Consider the following 27,213-nt stretch of genomic DNA (forward strand, 5'->3'; position numbering starts at 1 on the left):
CACAGCAGTCAGTCTGCTCAATTAGAGTTTTATTGACATCAGTGATTCTGTTAGTAGCTGCAGATCCGTACGGGTCTGCAGCAACCTCAATTCTTGTCTCTTCAGAAGAAAGAATTTGACCAAGGGGCATGAGGCAGAGGGAGAGACTAAGTCAAGTTTTAGAGCAAGAGTGAAAGTTTATTAAAAAGTTTAGAGCAGGAACAACAGGAAGTAAAGTACACTTGGAAGAGGGCAAAGTGGAAGACTTGAGAGATCCAAGTGCACGGTTTGACCTTTGACTTGGGATTTTATACATGGACATACTTCTGGGGTCTCGCATTCCTTCTGCCCTGATTCTTCCCTTGGGGTGGGCTGTCCATATGCACAGTCAGCTGCCAGTACTCAGCAGGGGCTGCATGCACAGTGTGTTTACTGGAGTTGTACGCATGCTCACTTGAGGCGTTTTTCCCTTACCAGTTGATTGTTCCTAAAGGAAGGTCAAACACCAGTTCAACTCTGCCATTCTGCCTCTTAATGTGCATGCTTGAGCCCACTCGTCAAACTCCTGAGAACTCACTAGGAAGTTGCTGATCAATAGTTTCAGGGTTTAAAAACAAATCTATTGGTAGACTGTCTTTCCCTGGTGCCAGCTGTGACCAATTATTATTTTAGGCAGACAACTTAACAACTGCCTGCTATCACCTGATGGTCGCCTGGCATTCCTTGGTCGGGGCAGGGGCTCTCTTGCTCTGCTCATGTCTGCCTGACTACCTGCTCTAACATTCCAGTTATTAGCTTTGAATGCAGAAAAAGGTGGGGAGAGACAGACACCTCCAGCAGTCTTCTCCCAGCATGAGATGTCTGTGGATGAGTCATGGAACAAAATAGATCAGGATTCTCTGCTTCTTCAAAAACAAATCCTCAAGTGACCCAATAATTTTGCTTTAAAGTAATTTTTATGAACATTGAGACAGTCCATGACTTAATTCCAGAATGGAAATTAGTTGTAGCATCTTGTGGGCTGTGTGCCCAGTGACACACTACATTAGACACACTATTGTATCAGTTTAGCCTTGTAAACTAAAAATATAACGTTAAGCCCCCCAAATAACTGAATGGGCCCCCCTTTTGCCCAAGAGTCCCAAGAGAAACCTGAAAAGCTGAATTCCCAGCCATCACCGGGGCTAGGTGGAGGTGTTAAACTCCTTTTTGGAGTTTAGGCAAAACTGACCAACATTAACGTAAAACTAGAAACCATAAGACTGATAAAACAGATGCTTTGTGGAATAAGATACCAAATGCCAAGATATAGCATCATATGACAGACAGCAGACCCCAAAAGGAGAAAGTCAAAATATTTTACCACCAAAAATAATTTACTTGACATATTTTGAAATGCCCTAGCAAAGCCATCTCTTGTGGCGGTGTGTGTGTGTGTGTGTGTGTGTGTGTGTGTGTGTGCAATTTGCATCTATAGACAATCTCCATGAATGCAACCAGGCCTTCCCTTTCTAGGTCTTTCCTGTATCTAGGAGAGATTAAATGAGTGAGTCTGACACCTTTCAAGTCTGAAAAGAGACATTCACCATCTATTCTCTCTGACGGCTGCTGCCTATGAGGTTTCGTCTACATAACAAGAATCTTGGTTTCCACAGTTCCTCTTATCTGAACTCAAACATTTATTTCTACTAACTTCAGGTATTTAGACCAGACTTAAATCTTTCAACCAATCGCTATTCAGAAAATCTATGAATCCACCTATGACTTGTAAGCTCTTGTCAGAGGCATTTGAACCAGAGCAACTCTGTCTTGTATAGAGGCTGGGTAAAATGAGGCTAAAATCTACTGGGCTGCATTCCCAGATGGTTAAGGCATTCTAAGTCACAGAATGAGACAGGAGGTCAGCACAAGACACAGGTCATAAAGACCTTGCAGATAAAACAGGTTGCAGTAAAGAAGCCAGCCAAATCCCACCAAAAACAAAGATGGCCACGAGAGTGACCCTCTGGTGTCCTCACTACTATACTCCCACCAGTGCTATAACAGTAAGTGAGCCACACCCCTGTCGCAAGTCGTGCAAAGGGGTCAAGGGAACTCTCCCATCTCAATAGTAGCCTAAAACAATAGCCAAGGAAGTTAGAATCACATGATGTTTGATTTCTTTAGAAAAACTAAAGATAATATCTTAGCATATATCCCTGAGATGTTTTTTTCAGATATCTAGACCGTCACCAAACAGATCTCCTGGCATGTAGACCTCAGGTAAGGGGAACTAAAGACTGAACTCTGACTGCCTGTTCTTTGTTCTATGTATTTTTTTGAGGGGCCTAGAGGAGGTCATGCTCATGAGCCACAGCTAACATTCTTTTCTGCTAACCCCAAATTTTTATTTATTTATTTATTTATTTATTTATGAGACAGCGTGTTCCTCTGTCACCTAGGCTGGAGTGCAGTGGCATGACCTCCACTCACTGCAACCTCTGCCTCCTGGGTTCATGTGATTCTCTTGCCTCAGCCTCCTGAGTAGCTGGGACTACAGGCGTGCAGTACCACACCCAGCTAATTTTTGTATTTTTTGGTAGAGACAGGGTTTCACTGTGTTGGCCATGCTGGTCTCTAACTCCTGGCTTCAAGTGATCTGCCCAACTTGGCCCCCCAAATTGCTGGGATTATAGGAGTGAACTACTGCACCCGGCCTGACCCCAAATTTTTAAACAAAACCTTCTCTCCTTAACCAATTCCAAATCAGAAAATGTTCTAATCTACTTATGACCTGTATGCCCCGACTTCAAAATATTCTTCCATGTTAGGCCAAGACCAATATGTAACTTTCTGGTATTGATTCACTCTTTTGCCTGTAGTTTCTGCTTTCCTGAAGTTCAGCTCTACCTTTGAAAATCCTTACCTGCAAGCCATTGCAGAGGCTGGGTCTTAAGCATGAGCTGCCTGATTCTTCTTGCTTGGTGCCCTGCCAATAAACACCCTCCTTTCTCCTGCTACAAAGCCTCTGAATGGATATCTGGTCTTATTGTGCTGGGTGAGTGGACCCCAGTTGGGTTTCATAACAATGAGCAAGGAAGAAATTTGCATCAGAATCAAGTACACCTTTTTACAAAGTACAGAACATCTTTGGGAGAATTAAATAAATAAAATCATCATCCCAACTATTAAGACATTTAACAATAGTTTTTTAGTACCAGTTTCAGCTCAGACGCAGAACTTTAGGTTACATTCCCAACATTCCTTCAAAGCTGTCCTCTTTCTCCAACTCCAGAAAATGAGTATCATGAAACTACAAGACTATGATATTTTTTAGGGTGATAACCTTGTACTTGCTCTAATCATAGGGGAAAAAAAAGATGTTGGCCTGTTGAATCTTGTTAATTATTGAACAAAACACTCACAAAATTGTTAGCAGCACTCTCAGTGGTTAGATTTCTGGTGGCCTCAGAATGTACTACTGTGCACTAAGAATGACCTCCAATGGCCTTCACTCTTGGAGTGTGAGTGGAACGTGTGAATACAATGAGTGATTACTCCCATGATTTGGTTATTTTATGGTGCAAAATGGCGAATAGCTGAGTGATCCCAATTTAAGCAAGAGGGGCCATAAAAGCTGACCATTTTCTTGCCAGGGTTGCAGAAGGTGAGGTCGAAGGATATGAAGCATACAAAGTGTTTGCTTGCCTATTTATGGATTTGAGGATAGAAGGAACCAATGATTTCGAGTAAGAATTCTTGGGCAGCTAGGTGTGTGTTGCAGACGTGTAGTAGCTTGAATGCATGGCAATGTGCAGAAAAGATGATGGCAAATTTGTTGTAATTAAGGCTGCATCTTTCTTCTCTGAAGATTAATCACCAGGTTATATATGGTGTGTCATTTGTTCTGAAGTAGTAAAGACATTTTCCCATGTTCTGGATTAACTGTTTCATAAGGCAATTTATTATTCTCTGTTTTTTTTTTTTTGTGCTTGCAGAGTGGCTAACAGTGGCATAAATCTCTCTTTTGATGAAGGCTTTCAAATCTAGGGAAATGGAAATAGAATAAGGTCCTCAACTTTCTTTTCTGGAAAAGTCAGTGCTAGATCATAATGTTCACTTCTGTGGATGGAGCTGCATCTCCGTAAATGGAAGTTGTCTCAAAGAGGCATGCTGCTCTGCATCTGTCAAAACTGGGTCAGTAATACTCAATTTCCTATGCCCAAAGCCTATGTCCTCTATAATCTATAATCTATTTTTTATGTATGTAATCTTTATAACTTATGGATGGATTAAGAGGACAAAGACATGGGCATTTTGTGTGTTGGTATTAATACATATTTATTCATTTAGAAGCAAAATATGAGAGCCCCCATAAAAGCATTGAAACTGATTAAAACTGAATGTGATGTGATGTAGATTGTTTGAATGATCTCTGCTTAGCATGCAGATTTGTTTTTCAACACATGTTTTAAGCTGTGCTTTGTGTATGTGTACACACCATCTGACAGCACAAATAATAAAGCTAGGAAATGCCTTCTATGCATCAAGACTCAGTTAATCTTTTACTATTAGGATTAGGTAACACACAAATTGGGCTTTTCATTCTAACTTTTAAATTTTAAAAGTTCGCAAGCGCATAATTGCACATATCTCAAATATTGGGATACTTAACTTACAGTCATCACAAAGTGTCCTCTGTCCCCCACAAACAAGGAAATTCTCTGCTCTCTACCTTCAGCTCTGTGTTTGAATTGGCCATTGCTGACTCTTTTCCTTCTTTGTCTAGTTCATGGCATTTCAGGCAATGCAGAAAGACTACACATGGCCATTGTAATAGTCATCAGTTGCTGCGTAACAAGTAATCCCCAAATATGGTGGCTCAAAGCAGTAAATATAAACTCACACATCTTCTTTAGGTTGGGACTTGGTGAGCAGCTCAGCTCATTGATTCTGGTGCAGTCCAGTTGTCAGCTGGGGGTACAGTCATTTGAGACTGAACTTGAGCTGGATGATCTTCTTCCAGAGGACAACTATGGTGATGCTTGGGAGGCTAAAATTCTTCTCCAGGTGGCTTTTTCCATAGGGCTGTCCATAGCATGGGTTTCTTAAAAGGGAATGATCAAACAGAGAGAGAGAGAGAAAAAATGTCATATTTTATTTATTAAAATAAATAAACGTCACATTTTATTTATTAAAATAAATAAACGTCACATTTTATTTATTGAAATAAACGTCACATTTTATTTATTGAAATAAATAAACGTCACATTTTATTTATTGAAATAAATAAACGTCACATTTTATTTATTGAAATAAATAAACGTCACATTTTATTTATTGAAATAAATAAACGTCACATTTTATTTATTGAAATAAATAAACGTCACATTTTATTTATTGAAATAAACGTCACATTTTATTTATTAAAATAAACGTCACATTTTATTTATTAAAATAAACGTCACATTTTATTTATTAAAATAAATAAACGTCACATTTTATTTATTAAAATAAATAAACGTCACATTTTATTTATTAAAATAAATAAACGTCACATTTTATTTATTAAAATAAATAAACGTCACATTTTATTTATTAAAATAAATAAACGTCACATTTTATTTATTAAAATAAATAAACGTCACATTTTATTTATTAAAATAAATAAACGTCACATTTTATTTATTAAAATAAATAAACGTCACATTTTATTTATTAAAATAAATAAACGTCACATTTTATTTATTAAAATAAATAAACGTCACATTTTATTTATTAAAATAAATAAACGTCACATTTTATTTATTAAAATAAATAAACGTCACATTTTATTTATTAAAATAAATAAATGTCACATTTTAATTTATTAGTTTATGTATGTTATATTGTGGCTTTATATATATATATATAAATGCATATCAATTTTGTAATTATGTCCATACATATCTAGAAATCTTAAATACATATACAGAAATTACATACCTATGAATCATATACCTAAATATGATTAAAATGGCAAATTATACTATATATGTACATATGCGTGTAGATATATACATCTAGGTGTGTGTGTATAATACAATTTGCCATTTAACCTTTTTAGATGTACAATTCAGTGGCATTCATTACATTTAAAATGTTGTGGAAGCATCACCACTGTTATGGATTGAATTGCTTCCCTCAAAAATTCACATGTTGAATGCCTAAATTCCTATGTGACTGCATTTGGAGTTAGGGTCTTCACAGAGGTAATTAAGTTAGAATTAGGTCACTAAAGTGGATCTCAATCCAATAGGACTGGTGTCCTTATAAGAAGAGAAGATTAGGATACAGGCACTCACAGAGGGACAACTGTGTGAGGACGCAGGGAGAAGATTGGGTCTACAAGCCAGGGAGAGAGGCCTCAGGAAGCACGAGCCTTGTCGACACCTTGATCTTGGGCTTCCAGCCTCCAGGACTATGAGAATATAAATTTCAGTTATTTAAGCTGCCAAGTGTGTGGTACTTTGTCATGACAATCTTAGCAAGCTAGTACAACCAACTGCCTATTTCCAAGTCTTTTTCATCACTCTGGAGCCATTATTCAACAACTCCCCCTTCCACATTTCCCCAAGCCCCTGGGGATGTATTAATACAATCACCAACGTGGGTCCTAGATTACTGCATGCACAAAAATTGTGGTCAGGACTTTTTGATATCTATAAACTGTCTTTGATGCTTCCTTTTTGCAGTTCCCCCTGGATTTCCATTCTATAGTTCCAACCTTGGTCGTTCATCAAAAACCCATTTGCAATCTCCTATCCAGTCCATCCCTTGATTTGGAGAAAATGTGGGTTCTGTTATCTCATGCAGTATTAGTCCATTCTCATTCTGCTAATGAAGACATACTTGAGACTGGGTAATTTATAAAGGAAAGAGGTTTAATTGACTCACAGTTCAGCTGGCTGGGGAGGTCTCAGGAAACTTACAATCATGGCAGAAGGGGAAGCAAACACATCCTTCTTCACATGGCAGCAGAAGAGAGAGAAGTGCAGGGAACCTGCCGTTTATAAAACCATCAGATCTCATGAGACTTACTCACTATCACGATAACAGTACAGGAAAGACCCTCCCCCACGATTATAGGAGCTACAATTTAAGAAGAAATTTGGGTGAAGACACAGCCAAACCACATCACATGCAGACTATGAGACTCATTCCTTCAGCAGGAATTTATCTGAGCACATATTGTACACCAAGGACTAATGGAGCGCTTGTGTTCTACTGTTATGTATGCCTTAGTGCCTTGGTTACATCTAATTTTCAGCAGACCTGTGTAACTCATACCAAAAATCCAATAGAAGAAAAAATAAAATAAAGCAACAACAACTGATGTATAAACATTGTAATTTCATGTGACCAAATTGCATACAATAACACAAGACCTTTTGGAATTTTGTGGGGGGTTTTCCACCTTTCAAATGCTTTCAAATTTCACATCCAAACTTAAAACATCCACAGTAACCTCTAATCTAATTTCAGTCTCAATAAATTTGCCTCTTCTAGATACTGCCCTTTTTGGACAGGCTCTCATTCAGCCACCCAGGCTGGAGTGCAGTTGTGAGATCATGGTTCACTGCAGTCTCAAATTCCTGGGCTCAAGTGATCCTTCTGCCTCAGCCTCTCGAGTAGCTGGGACTACAGGTGCATGCCACCCTGCCCAACTAGTTTTTAACTGTTTTTTTTATAGATCTGGAGTCCTGCTATGTTTCCCAGGCTTGTCTTGAACTCCTGGTCTCAAACAATCCTTTTGTCTCTGCTTCCCAAAGTGTTGGGATTACAGGTGTAAACCACCTCATCCAGCCTAGATATTTCTTATTGGTGGCAGCAAACAGTGTTCGTCCTTTTGTGTCCTCCTTATTTTACTTAGTTGAACAGTGCATTTTAGGACCTAATCTCAGAATTGACATACTATTACATCTTCCATTTGTCATTGGTCACACAGGCTGACTCAAATACAATATGGAAGGGGGATCCCACAAAGCAATAAATTCTAGGAGGCGAGAGATTATCAGGACTCATTTTGGAGGGTGTTTGTCATCATCATTTAGCTATTTCAACATGACTTTGACATTTGGTTTATCTGCCTGCCTACCTATGTACCTCCCTACCTACCAACCAATTTTCCATCTCATTCCACTGAGTTATGAGACCTTCATATAATCTGCTGGCTTCCGAATTATTGCTAGTACTTTCTAGATACCTACTGTCCCAGGAGAGCAGGTCTATGCACACCTACCCACAAAGGCCGAGGGAGCTGAGAGGCTGAAGGAAGAAGCTGATAAATTCAGTTTCATTTAATAGGGACTTACTAACAGAAGCCATGTCTTGGCCATCTGTGAGAAGATGGATCTCCCCACTGTTAATCACAAACCCCGGGCTTATACGCCATAAGGAAAGGATATACCTGCTTCAGAAGTGATGTATAAGACAACTGAAGTTGACCCCTCAGGGAAAGGCTATATGGTCATAGCCTATAATCTGCATAAGGGCAGGATTTATGATAAGTATGTGATCAAGGTTCTTTTGACCTATGGGCAGGATTTACAGTAAGTATATGCTAATAGTAGATAAAGTAGAAATCTTAGAGGCACTCCCAGAACTGGGATTACTCAGAAGTCAACATGGCCGATTAGCATCCAAGATGGAGTGATTTTAGCCTCTGTAGCCACACACATATCTGGGTGTCACTACCCTTGTGTATGTAACTTTACCTGCCCAAATCTTTCTTTTCTTTGTGTGCATTCAGACCTGCTTGGATTTGTCAGAGAATCCTGCTGTAGGAAGTGTTACGAACCCAATTGTGTCTTTACCTCTGAGATAAGAGTTAAACAGGGCTCAAGTGGTTTGCTTAAAGTTGTAAACTTTAGGTAACAGAAACATAAATTACAGCCGTGTCCTGTGCCCTCCATCCCATTGTTCTGCTACAATGCATAATCCTTTTCCACTGGCTGATTTGAAAAATTACTTTTAAATAAGTAATGAGGTTGTGTTGCTCATTGACCTGTGGATGTTTTAATTTTGGATGTGAAATCCAAAAGAAGTAGAGAAAGAAAAGCAAAATTCTAATAGGTCTTGTGTTGTTGTATGCAATTTGGTCCTGTTAAATTAAAATGCTACACATCAGTTGTTGTTACCTTGTTTTATTTTATTTCATTGGATTTTGGGTATGAGTATACATGGATCTGCTGAAAATTGGATGTGACTGCAGCACCAAGGCAGACGCAACAAAGTAGAGAATGTATAGAATGAGGTGAAATATTATCTTATGGCTGAAACATGTTTTCTGATGAGAATTAAACTTTCTAATTAGTGTATGCTAATAATTGCTAAGTTAATCTATCCCCTGAACCCTACACCCATAGAGCTAACTGCTTTCTTGATACAGCTCACAAATGCCATCTCAAACTTAAAACAGTCAAAACATGACTTTTACAAATCTGCCATTTCTTCATCTCAGAATACAACACCATTGCCCAAATGAGTGGACAGAGAAACTTGCTTCATCAGTGACTTCTTTTCTTCTCTGGTGCAGCATCCTAATTCTCTACAGTCTTTGGTATATAGCCTGTGTTCATTTAAGTGTCTGTTGAAGGTGTGAGTCTGATGGTTGAGTGAGACGGCAGAAGCCACAAGTGCTAAAATTCCAGGGATATGCAGATAGAAGATGATGAATGTTTCTTGATGAGCAGCCAAGGCTGTAACCACAGGATGGAAATCCACAGGGAAGGGAAGGGAAGGAAAAGGGAGGGGAGGGGATGGGGGGAAGAGGAGGGAAGGGGAAGGGAGGGCCATAAAGAACAGTTCATGGAAGTCAAAAGGTCCTCACTACAAGTGTTTCCTGCACACAGGGATCTGCAATCCATTTTGGCTATTTTATATCATATATTTTGTGCTTTTGCAATCAATGTTCTAGTGTTTTTGTTGTTGCGTGTCTGTTTTTCTTAACGATAAATGGGGCCAGGTGTGGTGGCTAGTGCCTATAATTCCATGGACTAGGGAGGCTTAGATTGGAGGATCACCTGAGGCCACGACTTCAAGACCAGCCTGGGCAACATAGCAAAACCCCATCTCTAAAAATTTTTAAAAAGTTAGCTGGGCTTGGTGATGTATACCTAGTCCCAGCTACTCAGGAGGCTGAGGTGGGGGTAATCACTCGAGCCCAGGAGTTCCAGACTACAGTGAGTTATGATCATGCCACTACATTCCAGCCTGGGCAACAGAAGGAGACCCTGTCTCTCTCCAAGAAAAAAAAAAAGCATATCAGCTTGTCGTCTTTCCAATAATTGAATAACTTAGAAACAAAACAAATAATTCTCATATCAAAAGTCAAAACTTAAAAAAAATTTAGAAGCTCTTGAGAAAATTTTAAAAAGTCAAAATTCTAAAACTGAGGCATATATGACTCAATAAGAATTCTGTTTCCATTTCCATTGATTTTTTGAAAGTTGTATCTCAGGATATGTAAGTTCCTGTAATGGTATTTGATCTTATGTACAAGTCTATCAAGTAAAGAGCTCAGAGAGAATCACTGAGATTAATAATACTATTGTTCCTAGTTTTCCATAGTGGATAATTAGTTTGCAACAGTCAATTAAGTAGCTATTAGGGTGTCACGGATGAACATTATGGGGAACTGCAAGCCGGGAAGCATCGCCAAAACTTGAACTCAATCTTTCCGTCTTGAGTCACTCCACAGTGGAGGGTATAAAACATTGACTTATTCCAAATCATGTTTGCTCACAAGGAACGTAGATAAAGGTGAAGTCATTTCTGAGCTTCTATTTTGAGCACATTGAAAACTGTCTTTAACAACCTATTTATTTATTTATTTATTTATTTATTATTATATTTTAGGTTTTATGGTACATGTGCCCAATGTGCAGGTTAGTTACATATGTATACATGTGCCATGCTGGTGCGCTGCACCCACTAACTCGTCATCTAGCATTGGGTATCTCTCCCAATGCGATCCCTCCCCCCTCCCCCCGCCCCACAACATTCCTCAAAGTGTGATGTTCCCCTTCCTGTGTCCATGTGTTCTCATTGTTCAATTCCCACCTATGAGTGAGAATATGCGGTGTTTGGTTTTTTGTTCTTGCAATAGTTTACTGAGAATGATGATTTCCAATTTCATCCATGTCCCTACAAAGGACATGAACTCATCATTTTTTATGGCTGCATAGTATTCCATGGTGTATATGTGCCACATTTTCTTAATCCAGTCTATTATTGTTTGACATTTGGGTTGGTTCCAAGTCTTTGCTATTGTGAATAATGCCGCAATAAATATACATGTGCATGTGTCTTTATAGCAGCATGATTTATAGTCCTTTGGGTATATACCCAGTAATGGGATGGCTGTGTCAAATGGAATTTCTAGTTCTAGATCCCTGAGGAATCGCCACACTGACTTCCACAATGGTTGAACTAGTTTACAGTCCCACCAACAGTGTAAAAGTGTTCCTGTTTCTCCACATCCTCTCCAGCACCTGTTGTTTCCTGACTTTTTAATGATTGCCATTCTAACTGGTGTGAGATGGTATCTCATTGTGGTTTTGATTTGCATTTCTCTGATGGCCAGTGATGATGACCATTTTTTCATGTGTCTTTTGGCTGCATAAATGTCTTCTTTTGAGAAGTGTCTGTTCATATTCTTTGCCCACTTTTTGATGGGGTTGTTTGTTTTTTCTTGTAAATTTGTTTGAGTTCATTGTAGATTCTGGATATTAGCCCTTTGTCAGATGAGCAGGTTGCGAAAATTTTCTCCCATTTTGTAGGTTGCCTGTTCACTCTGATGGTAGTTTCTTTTGCTGTGCAGAAGCTCTTTAGTTTAATTAGATGCCATTTGTCAATTTTGGCTTTTGTTGCCATTGCTTTTGGTGTTTTAGACATGAAGTCCTTGCCCATGCCTATGTCCTGAATGGTAATGCCTAGGTTTTCTTCTAGGGTTTTTATGGTTTTAGGTCTAACGTTTAAGTCTTTAATCCATCTTGAATTAATTTTTGCATAAGGTGTAAGGAAGGGATCCAGTTTCAGCTTTCTCCATATGGCTAGCCAGTTTTCCCAGCACAATTTATTAAACAGGGAATCCTTTCCCCATTGCTTGTTTTTCTGAGGTTTGTCAAAGATCAGATAGTTGTAGATATGTGGCGTTATTTCTGAGGGCTCTGTTCTGTTCCATTGATCTATATCTCTGTTTCGGTACCAGTACCATGCTGTTTTGGTTACTGTAGCCTTGTAGTATAGTTTGAAGTCAGGTAGTGTGATGCCTCCAGCTTTGTTCTTTTGGCTTAGGATTAACTTGGTGATGCGGGCTCTTTTTTGGTTCCATATGAACTTTAAAGTAGTTTTCTCCAATTCTGTGAAGAAAGTCATTGGTAGCTTGATGGGGATGGCACTGAATCTGTAAATTACCTTGGGCAGTATGGCCATTTTCACGATATTGATTCTTCCTACCCATGAGCATGGAATGTTCTTCCATTCATTTGTATCCTCTTTTATTTCCTTGAGCAGTGGTTTGTAGTTCTCCTTGAAGAGGTCCTTCACATCCCTTGTAAGTTGGATTCCTAGGTATTTTATTCTCTTTGAAGCAATTGTGAATGGGAGTTCACTCATGATTTGGCTCTCTGTTTGTCTGTTATTGGTGTATAAGAATGCTTGTGATTTTTGTACATTGATTTTGTATCCTGAGACTTTGCTGAAGTTGCTTATCAGCTTAAGGAGATTTTGGGCTGAGACAATGGGGTTTTCTAGATATAACATCATGTCATCTGCAAACAGTGACAATTTGACTTCCTCTTTTCCTAATTGAATACCCTTTATTTCCTTCTCCTGCCTAATTGCCCTGGCCAGAACTTCCAACACTATGTTGAAAAGAAGTGGTGAGAGAGGGCATCCCTGTCTTGTGCCAGTTTTCAAAGGGAATGCTTCCAGTTTTTGCCCATTCAGTATGATATTGGCTGTGGGTTTGTCATAGATAGCTCTTATTATTTTGAGATATGTCCCATCAATACCTAATTTATTGAGAGTTTTTAGCATGAAGGGTTGTTGAATTTTGTCAAAGGCCTTTTCTGCATCTATTGAGATAATCATGTGGTTTTTGTTTTTGGTTCTGTTTATATGCTGGATTACATTTATTGATTTGCATATATTGAACCAGCCTTGCATCCCAGGGAGGAAGCCCACTTGATCATGGTGGATAAGCTTTTTGATGTGCTGCTGGATTTGGTTTGCCAGTATTTTATTGAGGATTTTTGCATCAATGTTCATCAAGGATATTGGTCTAAAATTCTCTTTTTTGGTTGTGTCTCTGCCCAGCTTTGGTATCAGGATGATGCTGGCCTCATAAAATGAGTTAGGGAGTATTCCCTCTTTTTCTATTGATTGGGATAGTTTCAGAAGGAACAGTACCAGTTCCTCCTTGTACCTCTAGTAGAATTCGGCTGTGAATCCATCTGGTCCTGGACTTTTTTTGGTTGGTAAGCTATTGATTATTGCCACAATTTCAGCTCCTGTTATTGGTCTATTCAGAGATTCAACTTCTTCCTGGTTTAGTCTCGGGAGGGTGTATGTGTTGAGGAATTTATCCATTTCTTCTAGATTTTCTAGTTTATTTGCGTAGAGGTGTTTGTAGTATTCTCTGATGGTAGTTTGTATTTCTGTGGGATCAGTGGTGATATCCCCTTTATCATTTTTTATTGCATCTATTTGATTCTTCTCTCTTTTTTTCTTTATTAGTCTTGCTAGTGGTCTATCAATTTTGCTGATCCTTTCAAAAAACCACCTCCTGGATTCATTAATTTTTTGAAGGGTTTTTTGTGTCTCTATTTCCTTCAGTTCTGCTCTGATTTTAGTTATTTCTTGTCTTGTGCTAGCTTTTGAATGTGTTTGCTCTTGCTTTTCTAGTTCTTTTAATTGTGATGTTAGGGTGTCAGTTTTGGATCTTTCCTGCTTTCTCTTATGGGCATTTAGTGCTATAAATTTCCCTCTACACACTGCTTTGAATGCATCCCAGAGATTCTGGTATGTTGTGTCTTGGTTCTCGTTGGTTTCAAAGAACATCTTTATTTCTGCCTTCATTTCATTATGTACCCAGTAGTCATTCAGGAGCAGGTTGTTCAGTTTCCATATAATTGAGCGGTTTTGAGTGAGATTCTTAATCCTGAGTTCTAGCTTGATTGCACTGTGATCTGAGAGATAGTTCGTTATAATTTCTGTTCTTTTACATTTACTGAGGAGAGCTTTACTTCCAAGTATGTGGTCAATTTTGGAATAGGTGTGGTGTGGTGCTGAAAAAAACGTATATTCTGTTGATTTGGAGTGGAGAGTTCTGTAGATGTCTATTAGGTGTGCTTGGTGCAGAGCTGAGTTCAATTCCTGGGTATCCTTGTTGACTTTCTGTCTCGTTGATCTGTCTAATGTTGACAGTGGGGTGTTAAAGTCTCCCATTATTAATGTGTGGGAGTCTAAGTCTCTTTGTAGGTCACTCAGGACTTGCTTTATGAATCTGGGTGCTCCTGTATTGGGTGCATATATATTTAGGATAGTTAGCTCTTCTTGTTGAATTGATCCCTTTACCATTATGTAATGGCCTTCTTTGTCTCTTTTGATCTTTGTTGGTTTAAAGTCTGTTTTATCAGAGACTAGGATTGCAACCCCTGCCTTTTTTTGTTTTCCATTTGCTTGGTAGGTCTTCCTCCATCCTTTTATTTTGAGCCTATGTGTGTCTCTGCACGTGAGATGGGTTTCCTACATACAGCACACTGATGGGTCTTGAGTCTTTATCCAATTTGCCAGTCTGTGTCTTTTAATTGGAGCATTTAGTCCATTTACATTTAAAGTTAATATTGTTATGTGTGAATTTGATCCTGTCATTATGATGTTAGCTGGTTATTTTGCCCGTTAGTTGATGCAGTCTCTTCCTAGTCTCGATGGTCTTTACATTTTGGCATGATTTTGCAGCGGCTGGTACCGGTTGTGCCTTTCCATGTTTAGCGCTTCCTTCAGGAGCTCTTTTAGGGCAGGCCTGGTGGTGACAAAATCTCTCAGCATTTGCTTGTCTATAAAGTATTTTATTTCTCCTTCACTTATGAAGCTTAGTTTGGCTGGATATGAAATTCTGGGTTGAAAATTCTTTTCTTTAAGAATGTTGAATATTGGCCCCCACTCTCTTCTGGCTTGTAGGGTTTCTGCCAAGAGATCTGCTGTTAGTCTGATGGGCTTCCCTTTGAGGGTAACCCGACCTTTCTCTCTGGCTGTCCTTAACATTTTTTCCTTCATTTCAACTTTGGTGAATCTGACAATTATGTGTCTTGGAGTTGCTCTTCTCGAGGAGTATCTTTGTGGCGTTCTCTATATTTCTTGAATCTGAATGTTGGCCTGCCTTGCTAGATTGGGGAAGTTCTCCTGGATAATATCCTGCAGAGTGTTTTCCAACTTGGTTCCATTCTCCCCGTCACTTTCAGGTACACCAATCAGACGTAGATTTGGTCTTTTCACATAGTCCCACATTTCTTGGAGGCTTTGCTCGTTTCTTTTTATTCTTTTTTCTCTAAACTTCCCTTCTCGCTTCATTTCATTCATTTCATCTTCCATTGCTGATACCCTTTCTTCCATTTGATCGCATTGGCTCCTGAGGTTTCTGCATTCTTCACATAGTTCTCCAGCCTTGGTTTTCAGCTCCATCAGTTCCTTTAAGCACTTCTCTGTATTGGTTATTCTAGTTATACATTCTTCTAAATTTTTTTCAAAGTTTTCAACTTCTTTGCCTTTGGTTTGAATATCCTCCCGTAGCTCGGAGTAATTTGATGGTCTGAAGCCTTCTTCTCTCAGCTCGTCAAAGTCATTCTCCATCCAGCTTTGTTCCGTTTCTGGTGAGGAACTGTGTTCCTTTTGAGGAGGAGAGGTACTCTGCTTTTTAGAGTTTCCAGTTTTTCTGCTCTGTTTTTTCCCCATCTTTGTGGTTTTATCTACTTTTGGTCTTTGATGATGGTGATGTACAGATGGGTTTTTGGTGTGGATGTCCTTTCTGTTTGTTAGTTTTCCTTCTAACAGAGAGGACCCTCAGCTGCAGGTCTGTTGGAGTACCCGGCCGGCCGTGTGAGGTGTCAGTCTGCCCCTGCTGGGAGGTGCCTCCCAGTTAGGCTGCTCAGGGGTCAGGGGTCAGGGACCCACTTGAGGAGGAAGTCTGCCCGTTCTCAGATCTCCAGCTGCATGCTGGGAGAACCACTGCTCTCTTCAAAGCTCAGATGGAAGTGCAGAAATCACCCGTCTTCTGCGTCGCTCACGCTGGGAGCTGTAGACCGGAGCTGTTCCTATTCGGCCATCTTGGCCGACTCTGTAAGTACCTGTTTTAAATGCTATCGAGTATGAGGCAGTAAAGCTTGTTCTCTTAAAAATTCTGTGTCAGTGTCGAAGCTATTTTCTTTTTTAATGTTGTTTTTTCTTCATGTGATCCTAATTTCTCAAAAGAAGGTGTTTTCATCGTTCAGATTTTTCAATCCTATTCGTGGCATATAAAAGCATCAACAATTCACACAAAAAAAGATAAACCAGCCCAAAAGAGCAGTGCTTTGCCAAGCATTAAAATATCCATTTTAGGACAGGTATGATAATGCCTTATGTAACATGATCAGAGTAACTCCCTTTAGTCCTAAATCCACAGCCCTCTAAAAATAAATTATAAAGTAAGCTGTCATTTTGAGGCCAAAGCCTTTGTTTCCTTTAGGATTTAATGGTCTCGAGAGATCTCTGCTACCTGCCTCCTGGGAAAAGACTATCCACAAAGCACATGAGGATTTGACAGAACTCTGCCAAAAACATGTGCCAGACATTTGTTTTCTTGTGCTTATTTTCCCTTTTTAATAATAATTATACTAAATTTGCATTATTAAATATATCGTATATAAATTATATTATAATAATGTAATTAAATTCGCCTGGAATGACTTGTAATATGACTGAATTCTTTTTGTTAAGTCCCTAGTTGTGATTTTAACTACAATAAATGTGGATTTCATAGCACTCCAGGCTACATTTACTGGGCTGGTGAAGTGCATTGTAGGTGTGTAGTTAGCAACAATGTGTTGCACATTTCAATGTAGATAGAGGAGAGGACTTGAAATGTTACCAACACATCAAAATGATAAATACTTAAGGTGAAGGATACCCCAAATATCCTGACTTGATCATTACACATTTTATGCATGGAACAAATATTCACATGTGTCCCATAGATATGTAAAACATTACGGATCAATAAAAAATAATGCAATAGCGCTGCCATGCATTCATAGATGACTATATTTATAGATGATGTGGTTGTAGATTAGCTGACTGCATTTACTGATTTTACCACAAACCTTTGATGTAGGTAGAGCTAGTCATGAAACATCTATCCCGTAGACCAAGAGCTTTGGGCTACAAGTAGTGCTTTGACTTGACTCCAAGGGGAGTCAGGAAAATTTGAACTCAAGTCTTCAGGTTTCTAGTTAATAACAGGTTTTCACTCAGCCAGGCAGACTTCTTCCTCTATTTTTTAAAATAAACTTTTAAAGTTGGAATACTTTTAGATATACAAAAAGTTGCAATGTTAGTCCAGGAGCTTCCATATAAGAACTTCACTCAGCTCCTCAAAATATTACCTTGTGTAATTATGGTACATAGTCAATACTGAAAAGCTAATATTGGTAAGATGCCATTAATGAGACCAGAGGCATTATACGAAGTCATGTTACCTTATGAAATGTATAAATATGTGCCAGTCATTTGTTATATGTCAAGGTAGTACTTTATGTATGTTATATAAATAGATCCTCACAATGACAATTGGATTTGATGAAATTGAGGCTGATGGAGCTAAATACATTGTCTCAAGTTTGGGCAGTTTGCACTTGGCTGAACCAGTCCAAGATTGAAAATGAGAACCATGTAACTAAAGTATGTACATACCTAACTTCTCTACCATGTTGTCATTTTCAATTATGAGCAAAATACCTTTGCTGCTGAGTCAGTTCCTTTACTTTTTGATTTAAGACAATTCTATATTGCATTGAAATCCAAAAAGACTCATGAAGCAGTCTCACCTACAAAAACTCTCCGGATTGCATAGGTTGAATTTAACAGCAAGAAACTTGTATACGATGTTCATTTGTTTATTTAAAGCAGAAATACTCTCTAGATAAATTCAAAGAGACAATCTGGAATGACTAAAAGTAATGGAACAATTTTACATAGTCTCTTTCAAATTTAAACACTTGAGTATGGAATAAACACCAGCTGAATAACTCCTACCAGAGCACTCAATATGTAAGGTAGATTTTGATGACTGAGTCTGGCAGTCTATTATAATGAGAGAATTTTATAAATCCTAAACAAGCCACAAAAATAGCATTCACAGATTACATATGGATGGGGAAACGTGTGTATTTTATGAAACTCTTTTCAAAAGTTGATGTTTCCCTTGAATAATAATTCCATGTTTGGAAGGCAATACTGTTGACATTTATCTATAAATATTACTTTTCTTATAACCAACCTGAGTAGATGTTTATCAAAATACAGGAACGAGGCTTTCTAAATGGCACAGATGATAAGTTCATACAAATCTGTGATAGAGGGTAAATGTGTAGACCACCTCCAAAAGCTGAGAATTATTGAACCAACAGATGTGTTTTATTAAATCTCATTTACCAACTATTTGTTTAAACTTAAAACTTCATCATTTTCAGACTATCTATTTGATCTTTGTCTTCATGTATATTCAATACCTAATCTCTTTTTAATATATTAGAGAATTTATTCCTGCAATATTTTTCCCATGGCATTGCCATGCTGGTAAAGATATTCTGGTGAAAAATATCAGATTCTCTCGAGATGAATGAAAGGATATGGAAAGCAAATATATATTAAGGATGTTACTTCTAATTTTGTCTCTCTTTATACAACCTGTGTTGAAATATCTGTTGGTGAAGGAGAGCATCAGGAAAAATAGCTAATGGATGCTAGGCTTAATACTTAGGTGATGGGTTGATAGGTGCAGCAAACCACCATGACACACGTTTACCTATGTAACAAACCTGCACATCCTGCACATGTACCCTGGAACTTTAAAATAAAGTGAAGTAAAATAAAATAAAGTAAAATAAATATATGTGCTTGTGATTGCTTTATTCATTGGAAAAGTTTAAGTTCATAGGAAGAGCCCCCAAACTTAAACCTGTTTGTCATATATACATCTCCTATGAGTCTTGTGCCTCTAGAGAACCTTGACTAATACAACTAATAACTCATTGACTTTCTAGATGTTACCCAAGCCCACCATTGAAACCAAGGCTACATTTCATTCTTCCTATACACGATTTTGAGTCACAACTTATGCTTTTTTTGGTCCGTTCTCTTTATTCTCATACTTATTATGTCTTTTTCTTACATAATAATATCTAGAAGAATGTTAAACAGTATCTAAAATAGACCACTTACCTGGCTTATGTGAGTTGAACAATGGTTTTTATATAGTCCCCAGAAATGCTTGAAAACCACCACTATAAATTAGTCTTAGACATTCTTTCACTCCCAAGTAAAATCTGATTTTTTTTCCTTTTTGCACATTTTAGTGTGTTGCCAGTCCCTAGAAAAGATGGGTGATTGCTTTGCAACTCCTAGAGGGGGCCTAATGGCAAAATCCAGGGAGGAATGAGAATCTTTGCTAATAACATCACTCTCTACCCTGGCAATCTGGACCAGTTGATCTTTGCAGGAAAAAAAAAAAAAAAAAAAAAAAATTCTTCCCCAAATGCAGCCACAGTTATTGATTCCTTGTTGTCAAAATGCACCTAAAATATCTCACGAGATATCAGCCTGCCACTGCAGAGAAATGACATGTTTTGTCAACTACCTATTTCTTGTGTGTGTGGGTTTTATATGTGTATATATATATATATATATATATATATATTTTAATCTACATTGCCTGTGACAAGTGCCTCTTAAGATACTATGTGTTTGGGTTCTTTGTTTTGGCCATTTCTCTTTTCCACAGAAGTTAATTTTCTGGTTCAGTTTGTGATGCCAGATTCTGAGTTGGTCTCTATGGGAAGTTTTCAGTCACATAGAGACTGCTGCAAAGTGGGGAACAGGGAAGAGAGGATTCTCTGCACTTTCATAAGGGAGTAACCAGACTGCAAGAGCAGAGAAAGCCATCTACAGATATGGGGCACCACAGAAACTGTATATTTTGACAACCATCATTCTTTAGACTTTATAAAAAATGATTTCATCATAAACAAGCCAAGATCACCCTGGTTGCAAAAGACTAAAACAAATTTATTCCTGTCTATAGTTATTGTACATTTAAATGTTGCCATTATCATTAAGAAAAATCAGTCTAGTTATCCAAGCATTTTATTTAAAAGTAATACAACATATATTTCCCTCTTTACCCAACTCCCTCATTATTAATTTAAATAATTTGATGCACATTAGCAGATGGTTTTGAAGATCTGGCTACTTTGTTTATTGAACATAAATGTTCAGAGAGCTTTGTATACAATAGGCAGCATTGCAAAATCCAACTCGAATTCCAAGGATGATTTAGGAACATAAATCTCACTTTAAACAATAGTCTCATTTTAAAGTGGGACATATGTGCCAGGTGCAGTGGCTCATGCCTGTAATCCCAACATTTTAGGAATGTGAGGCGGGAAGATAGCTTGAGCCCAGAAGTTCCAGACCAGGCTAGGTAACATAGGGAGACCCTGTCTCTACAAAACATAAGAAAACAATAGCTGAGTGTGGTAATGCACCTGTAGTCCCAGCTACTTGGGAGGCTGAGGAGGGTGGATCACCTGAGCCCAGGAGTCGAAGGCTGGAGTGAGATGTGATTGTGCAACTGCACTCCAGCCTGGGTGATAGAGCAAGACTCTGACTCAAAACTTCTTAAAAATAAAACAAAATAAAGTGGGACATATGAACATGAAATAATGCAAATGAGAAGAACATAAAATTATTACGAGTTTAAATTAAATGACATTAGCAGGAAGGTTAAAGGTATCTCCTTCATGTTTTTCTTAGTAACTACATTTCCTTTTTCACCGGTGATAATAAAAAATGCCTCATCTTCCCCATCATCCTTCTTCTCTTTCTGTCCTCTCTCAAACTTGTCTCACATTTGGAGATGGATTTGTTGTTGTTGTTGTTGTTAAAACTTATAATGAGGAACAGACACTTAATCATTGCTTTTATTGTTTTTTATTTAAAAGAATAAAAACAAAAGTATTACAAAAATCAAACATTTTGTTTTCACCTGACCTAACATTGCAATTGTTCATCTTTCTTTGGTGTCTGTATCTAAGTGTAAGGGATCCGTTAATGACTCAGTGTAATTTATTGGGTGAAGACCAGAGAAGCAAACTGAAATCAAACAGTAGGAGATGGTTAGGGCCATTGTCCTTTGTTGTGAGGTTTGAACGTGGGGGTAAGGGAAGAAGTGGTAACATTTGTGAAGTAACTGATCAAAGGACATATGTTAAATTATAATTCTAAATCATTGTCTAGCATCAAAACAAATAAATTTTATTAGAACAAACAATCAAAAAAACAAGGGAGAGATAGTTTGATTAGGTTTATAAATAAAACCATCATATATGCATTCCTTATTAAGGAAGACCTGGTTAAGGCTGATGATTACAGTTGAGTCCAACAATAAATTGTCTAGAGCCCCGAAGGGATCATAGATGAATTCCATGGAGAGTCAAAACCGTTCTTCATAAAATTCAGCATTGCTCTCAGTACTAGCTTTTTGGTGACAAATCGTGGTGCCTGGACAAGGGCAAACTTGAGTGTCCTTTAGGGAATTTTTAAGAAATCCCAGTCACTAACGCTTCTGTTTCCAATACGGGATCTGAACAAAATGAGAAAGTTGACATGGGCTAAGACAGATGGGAGCCAAAATCACCCTTATGGAAGATGAAAGCCAGGTTGTGGCAGTCTATCTGTGAGCAAATGGGCTTTCTGATCCTGAGTCCCATTATCAGATGGACATATACACCTAATGACATGCAGAGGGCAATATTGAGTGAAGATAGGCCTCCCCACATGAGATGCCTATGCAAATGAAATAGGTCACTTAATGAAGGAGGACAGGAGAATGCATGGCTCCTGCTTATCTTTAGAGAAAGAGGGAGAAAAAGTGAGAGAAAGAGGAGGAGATGGAAAAGGAAGAAAAAAAGGAAGGAAGAAAGGGAAGCAGGAAGGAAGGGAAGGAGGGAGTGAGAAAGACAGGGAGGGAGGGAGAGAAGAAGAAAGTAAGGAAGAAAGAGGGAGAGAGGAAGGAAGGAGAGGAAGAAAGGAAGTGAGAAGAATTGAGAAGGAAGGAAGGAGAGGAAGAAAGAAAGGGAGGAGAGAAGTGAGAGGAAAGAAGGAAGGGGAGGAAGAAAAGAAGTAAGAGAGGAATTGAGGTTAAGACAGGAAGCAAATGAAGAAAGAAAGGGGAAGAGGAAGTGAGAGGAAGGAAGGAGAGGAAGAAAGGAAGGAGAGGAAGAAATGAAGGGAAAGAAAAAGTAAGAGGAAGGAAGGGAGAAAGGAAAGGATAAAGGAAGGGAGAAAGAAAGGAAAAAAGAAAAATAAGAAGAGAAAATAGGGAATGAGGGAAAGGAGGAGGCAGACGAGTGGAGAGGAGAGGAAAGGAGAGGAGTGGAGTGGAGTGAAGAGGAGATTAGTGCTGGATTATGTCCATAACATAAAGTCATTTCTCCTTACCTGGAAAACAGTGAAGAAGAGAGCAAGAGATGCATTATGAGAATTGCTACACTACTGGTGTCCTTCCATATAGAGGTAGAATTAAATATAGGGAACAGGCATTTTCCTAAAAATACCTGCATAAAGAAAATATAAATACATATTTGGCATTAAGACTATAATATATATTCTGATTTTATGTACTAGTATGTATCTGTCCTTTCTAATTTTTGTCTTTTTATGCAGAATGCTACAGAGAGAGAGGACCTTGGCTTGAATTTCAGATGTGCCTTATTTTATTTTATTTTATTGGTGAGAGAGGGGCAGTGGTCAGGGATTGGCTACCTCTAACACTGAGTGAGTATTTGCTAAATGACAGAGACTTTGCTAAGTACTTTAGACATATTACCTAATTTAATCCTCATTACCACTATATGATGTTATGTTATGATGTTGTGTTATATTGTTATGTTTGCTATGTTACATTATGTCATCTTGCATTGACACATTGTGCTTCATTATGTTGTGTTGTTAAGTTATATCGATGTGCTATGTTGTATGGTGTTACTATGTTGTGTTGTGTTATGTCTTCCTGCCATGCTATCTTATGTTTATGGACTGAATTTTGTCTCCCTAAAATTTGTATATTGGAAGCCATAATCTCCAATGTGATTGTGTTTGGAGATAGAGCCTTTAGAAAGGTAATTAAGATTAACTGAAGTTATTAGAGTGGGACCCTAATGGATTTGTGTCCTTATAAGAAAAGAGACACCAGAGATTCCTGTGTACAGAGAACAGGCCATGTGAGGAGCCAGCAAGAAGGCCACCCTCTGCAAGCTAAGGAGAAGAAACTAATGCTACTGGCACCTTACTCTTGGACTTTCTGCCTTCAGAACTGCAAGAAAATACATATGTGTTGTTTAAGGCACACAGCCTGTGATATTTTGTAATGGCAGCCCTAGAAGACTAATGCAGTTGTGTTGTGACGTGATGTGATGTTCTGCTATGTTTTATGTTTACTATATTACAAAATGAGGAAGCTGAGCTTCCAAGAAATTAACTGGTTCGCCTGTAGCCACACAGCTAATAAGAGTTAGTGCTAGAATTTAACCCTAAATAGTCTCAAGACAGGGTGAGTTCTCTAAACACTCTCTTCTATCAGGTTTACTACCCTGAGCAAAATGCCTCACCTCCTAGAGCCACAATTGACTTATCAGCAAATGAAGACTGTGGTGTACGTCAAACCTATGAGAACTATGGCAAATATTCATAATTAGCTTTGGTGATGAGAACAGTAATAATAATAATTATCATTTTATCATCTATGAATTAGAACAGTATTTAGTGTCCTATAAAGAGCTGTTCTCACACCAATGGAAGCCACTGAGTTGTGTTCCTTTGGGAAAACATCCGGTGAGGATTTACTGCATTAGAAGTTGAATTGCAGCTCTTCAGCTCCTTGGAGTTTGGGTGAATCATGTTTTTAAAAATTTGTATTATTTTTGCTTTTGAAGTAGAACACGGGGGTTTTTGTCTGTGATTCCCAACTCTTGTCTTCTCCTAGTTCTGAAATGAATATCATGGTGAGTGATATGGTTTGCCTGTGTCCCAACCCAAAATCTCATCTTTAATTGTAATCCCTATAATCCCCACATGTCAACAGCAGGAGCAATTGGAGGTAAATGAATCATGGGGGGCGGTTTCCCCCACGCTGTTCTTGTGATAGTGAGTGAGTCTCATGAGATCTGATGGTTTTATAAGTGTCTGGCATTTCCCGTGCTTGCACTCACTCCATCCTGCTGCCCTATGCAAAAGGTGCCTGTTTCTCCTTTGCCTTCCACCATGATTGTAAGTTTCCTGAGGCCCTCCTAGCCATGTAGAACTGTGAGTCAATTAAACCTCTTTCCTTTATAAATTACCCAGTCTTGGGTATTTCTTCATAGCAGTGTGAAAATGAACCAATACAATGAGTCCCAGTCTAGTTGTTTACATTCCATAACTATATAAACCAGGACAGAAACCCAAACATACTTGTTCAGACCGAATTTTAAAAATCCAGCAGCCAATCTAGACTGTGAAACTCTCGTCTCTCTCTTTCATTTTCCACCTAAATCCAACCTCTAGAAACCAAGAATGTCTAAGCGACTGACCACAAATAATAAGAACTGATACAGGAGCATGAACCAAAATAACTTGAATGTCATGTCAAATGGAAGCGAGAGAGGTTGCTGAATGTTACTTGATGTGTAAATGAAAAGACAAGATGCTCTGGGAAAAGATGTGAAAAAGAAAGGGATATTGCTTTCATACAGAAATGTGATACAAGTATAATGATTTCCATTTAGAAAGCGATTTTTAGTAAAAAAAATTTCCTCAGCTTTATGGAGGCATAGTTGACAAAATTTGTATATATTTAAGGTGTACCAAGGGGTATTCTGACATGTGTATATATTCTGAAATGATTATCACAATTAAGCTAATTAACACACCCATAATCTCACATAGTTATCTTTTTCTAGTGTGTCTGTGGTGAGGATACTTAAGCTCCACTCTCTGCAAATTTCAACTATAGAATACAATATTACTAACTTTAGTTACCATGATGTACATTAGTCTTCCAAACTGTATTTGTTCTGTAACTAACAGTTTGTCCTCTTTGACTAACATCTCTACATTTCTCCCTCTCCTCAGCCTCTGGTAACCACCATTCTACACTCTGCTTGTACAAATTTGACTATTTTATATTTTTTATTTTCGTTTCTCTCTTTCTTTTTTTCTTTTTCTTTTTTTTTTTTTTTTTTTTTTTTTTTGAGACAAGGTCTTGCTCTGTTGCCCAGGCTGGAGTGCACTGGTGCAATCACAGCTCACTACAACCTCTGCCTCCAGCTCTCAAGTGATCCCCCCACCTCAGCCTCCCAAATAGCTTGGGACACAGGTGTGTGCCACCATGCCAGGCTAATTTTTGTATTTGTAGTAGAGATGAGGTTTTGCTATGTCACCCAGGCTTGTCTCAAACTCCTGGACTCAAGCGATCCACCCACCTCAGCCTCCCAAAGTGTGGGGATTACAGGCATAAAACACCGTGCCCCGCTGAATTTAACTGTTTTGGATTCTGTGTTTAAGTGAGATCATGCAGTATTTGCCTGTCTGTACCTGGCTTATTTCACTTCACTTAATGTCCTCCAGGTTCATCCATGTTGTAGCAAATGGCAGAATTTCCTTCTTTTTATGGCTGGATCATATTTCATTGAATATGTACCCTACATTTCCCTTACCCATTCAACTGTCCATGGACATTTGGGTTGTTTCTATATCTTGGCTACTGTGAATAGCACTGTAATGAGCATGGAGATGCAGATATCTCCTCCAGATAGTGCTTTTATTTCCTTTGGAAATATACCCAGAACTGGCATTTCTGGATTATATAGTAATTCTATTTTTAATTTTTTGAGGAACTTACATATCTTTTTTTATAATGGCTATACTAAGCTCCATTCCAACCAACTCTACCACCACCAACACCAATACCACCTCCACCACCACCAACAACAAACACAATTTTTAAATTACGTGAGATAAATGTAAATTGTAAACAGAGACCCTTTTAAGAAGGGAAAAGCTCCCTACCACTCCAGCTATTTCTAATTCAAAGCATTAATGAATTTTATCACTGTTGACACATTTTATATGGACGACTTTTGTCATTAGCCAATACAAACAAGCTCAGGAGGTTGTGACTACTTTTTTCTTGATCTTTTTGACTATTCATGTTTGGCTGATGCTTCTCCTTTTAAAGAGGCCACAACATGGCTAAACAGTGAGATGCTGGACCTTTTGCAGAGGTTCTTATCCCCAGGTGGAGTCTTACTCAGACTTCAATAATCTATTCAGATGCAATTTAGCTCCATGCTTCTTTTACTTTTGCACAAACCACATGGAAGTTGAGATTTCATTGCAGGCAATGAAAATTATCCTGGCACATCTTAGGTCACAAATCTAACAACAACTGCTTTTCTAATGTCACTTCCTGAAAAGGGAGAGACAAGAAGTGTATGTAGGCCACCTACTTTACAAATAAGCCGGAGAAGGCCCCTGGATTAGTCATAAAAAGCAAAGCCCACAAGAAATCCACTTGAAAGCTGGGTTCAGAAAAAAAAATGAAATGAAAAAATACTAGAATCTACAACTATGGGCTAATGGCGTGTTTTGGATAGAGCTGGTTAATTTGAGAAACACTGGGAGAAACCTGGAAATACAGTCATGAATTGTTCTTGCTAAGAAAGAACAACGTAATGACACATTTCTCTTCTATTCAAGTCAAATCGGGTCAGTCAGAATGATCAATCAAGATTACTTCTTGACCAGGTGTGGTGGCTCACGCCTGCAATCCCAGAACTTTGGAAGGCCAAGGCAGGAGGATCACCTAGGGCCAGGAGTTTGAGACCAGCCTGGGCAATGGGGTGAGACTCCATTTCT

At 38.4% G+C, this 27,213-nt stretch overlaps 1 long non-coding RNA gene across 1 annotated transcript in view; it reads left to right on the forward strand.

Moving 5' to 3' along the window:
- LOC112130995 (uncharacterized) overlaps window positions 1-25,446 on the forward strand; it is a 41,132-nt gene extending 15,686 nt beyond the window's left edge. The window contains exons 3-4 of the long non-coding RNA XR_002913157.3: window positions 22,984-23,094; window positions 23,499-25,446. This is a non-coding gene — a long non-coding RNA (uncharacterized LOC112130995). The remainder of the gene's footprint in view (window positions 1-22,983; window positions 23,095-23,498) is intronic.
- Window positions 25,447-27,213: the final 1,767 nt, after the last annotated feature.

The sequence above is a fragment of the Pongo abelii genome, chromosome X, assembly GCF_028885655.2.
Source record: "Pongo abelii isolate AG06213 chromosome X, NHGRI_mPonAbe1-v2.0_pri, whole genome shotgun sequence".
NCBI lineage: Eukaryota > Metazoa > Chordata > Mammalia > Primates > Hominidae > Pongo > Pongo abelii.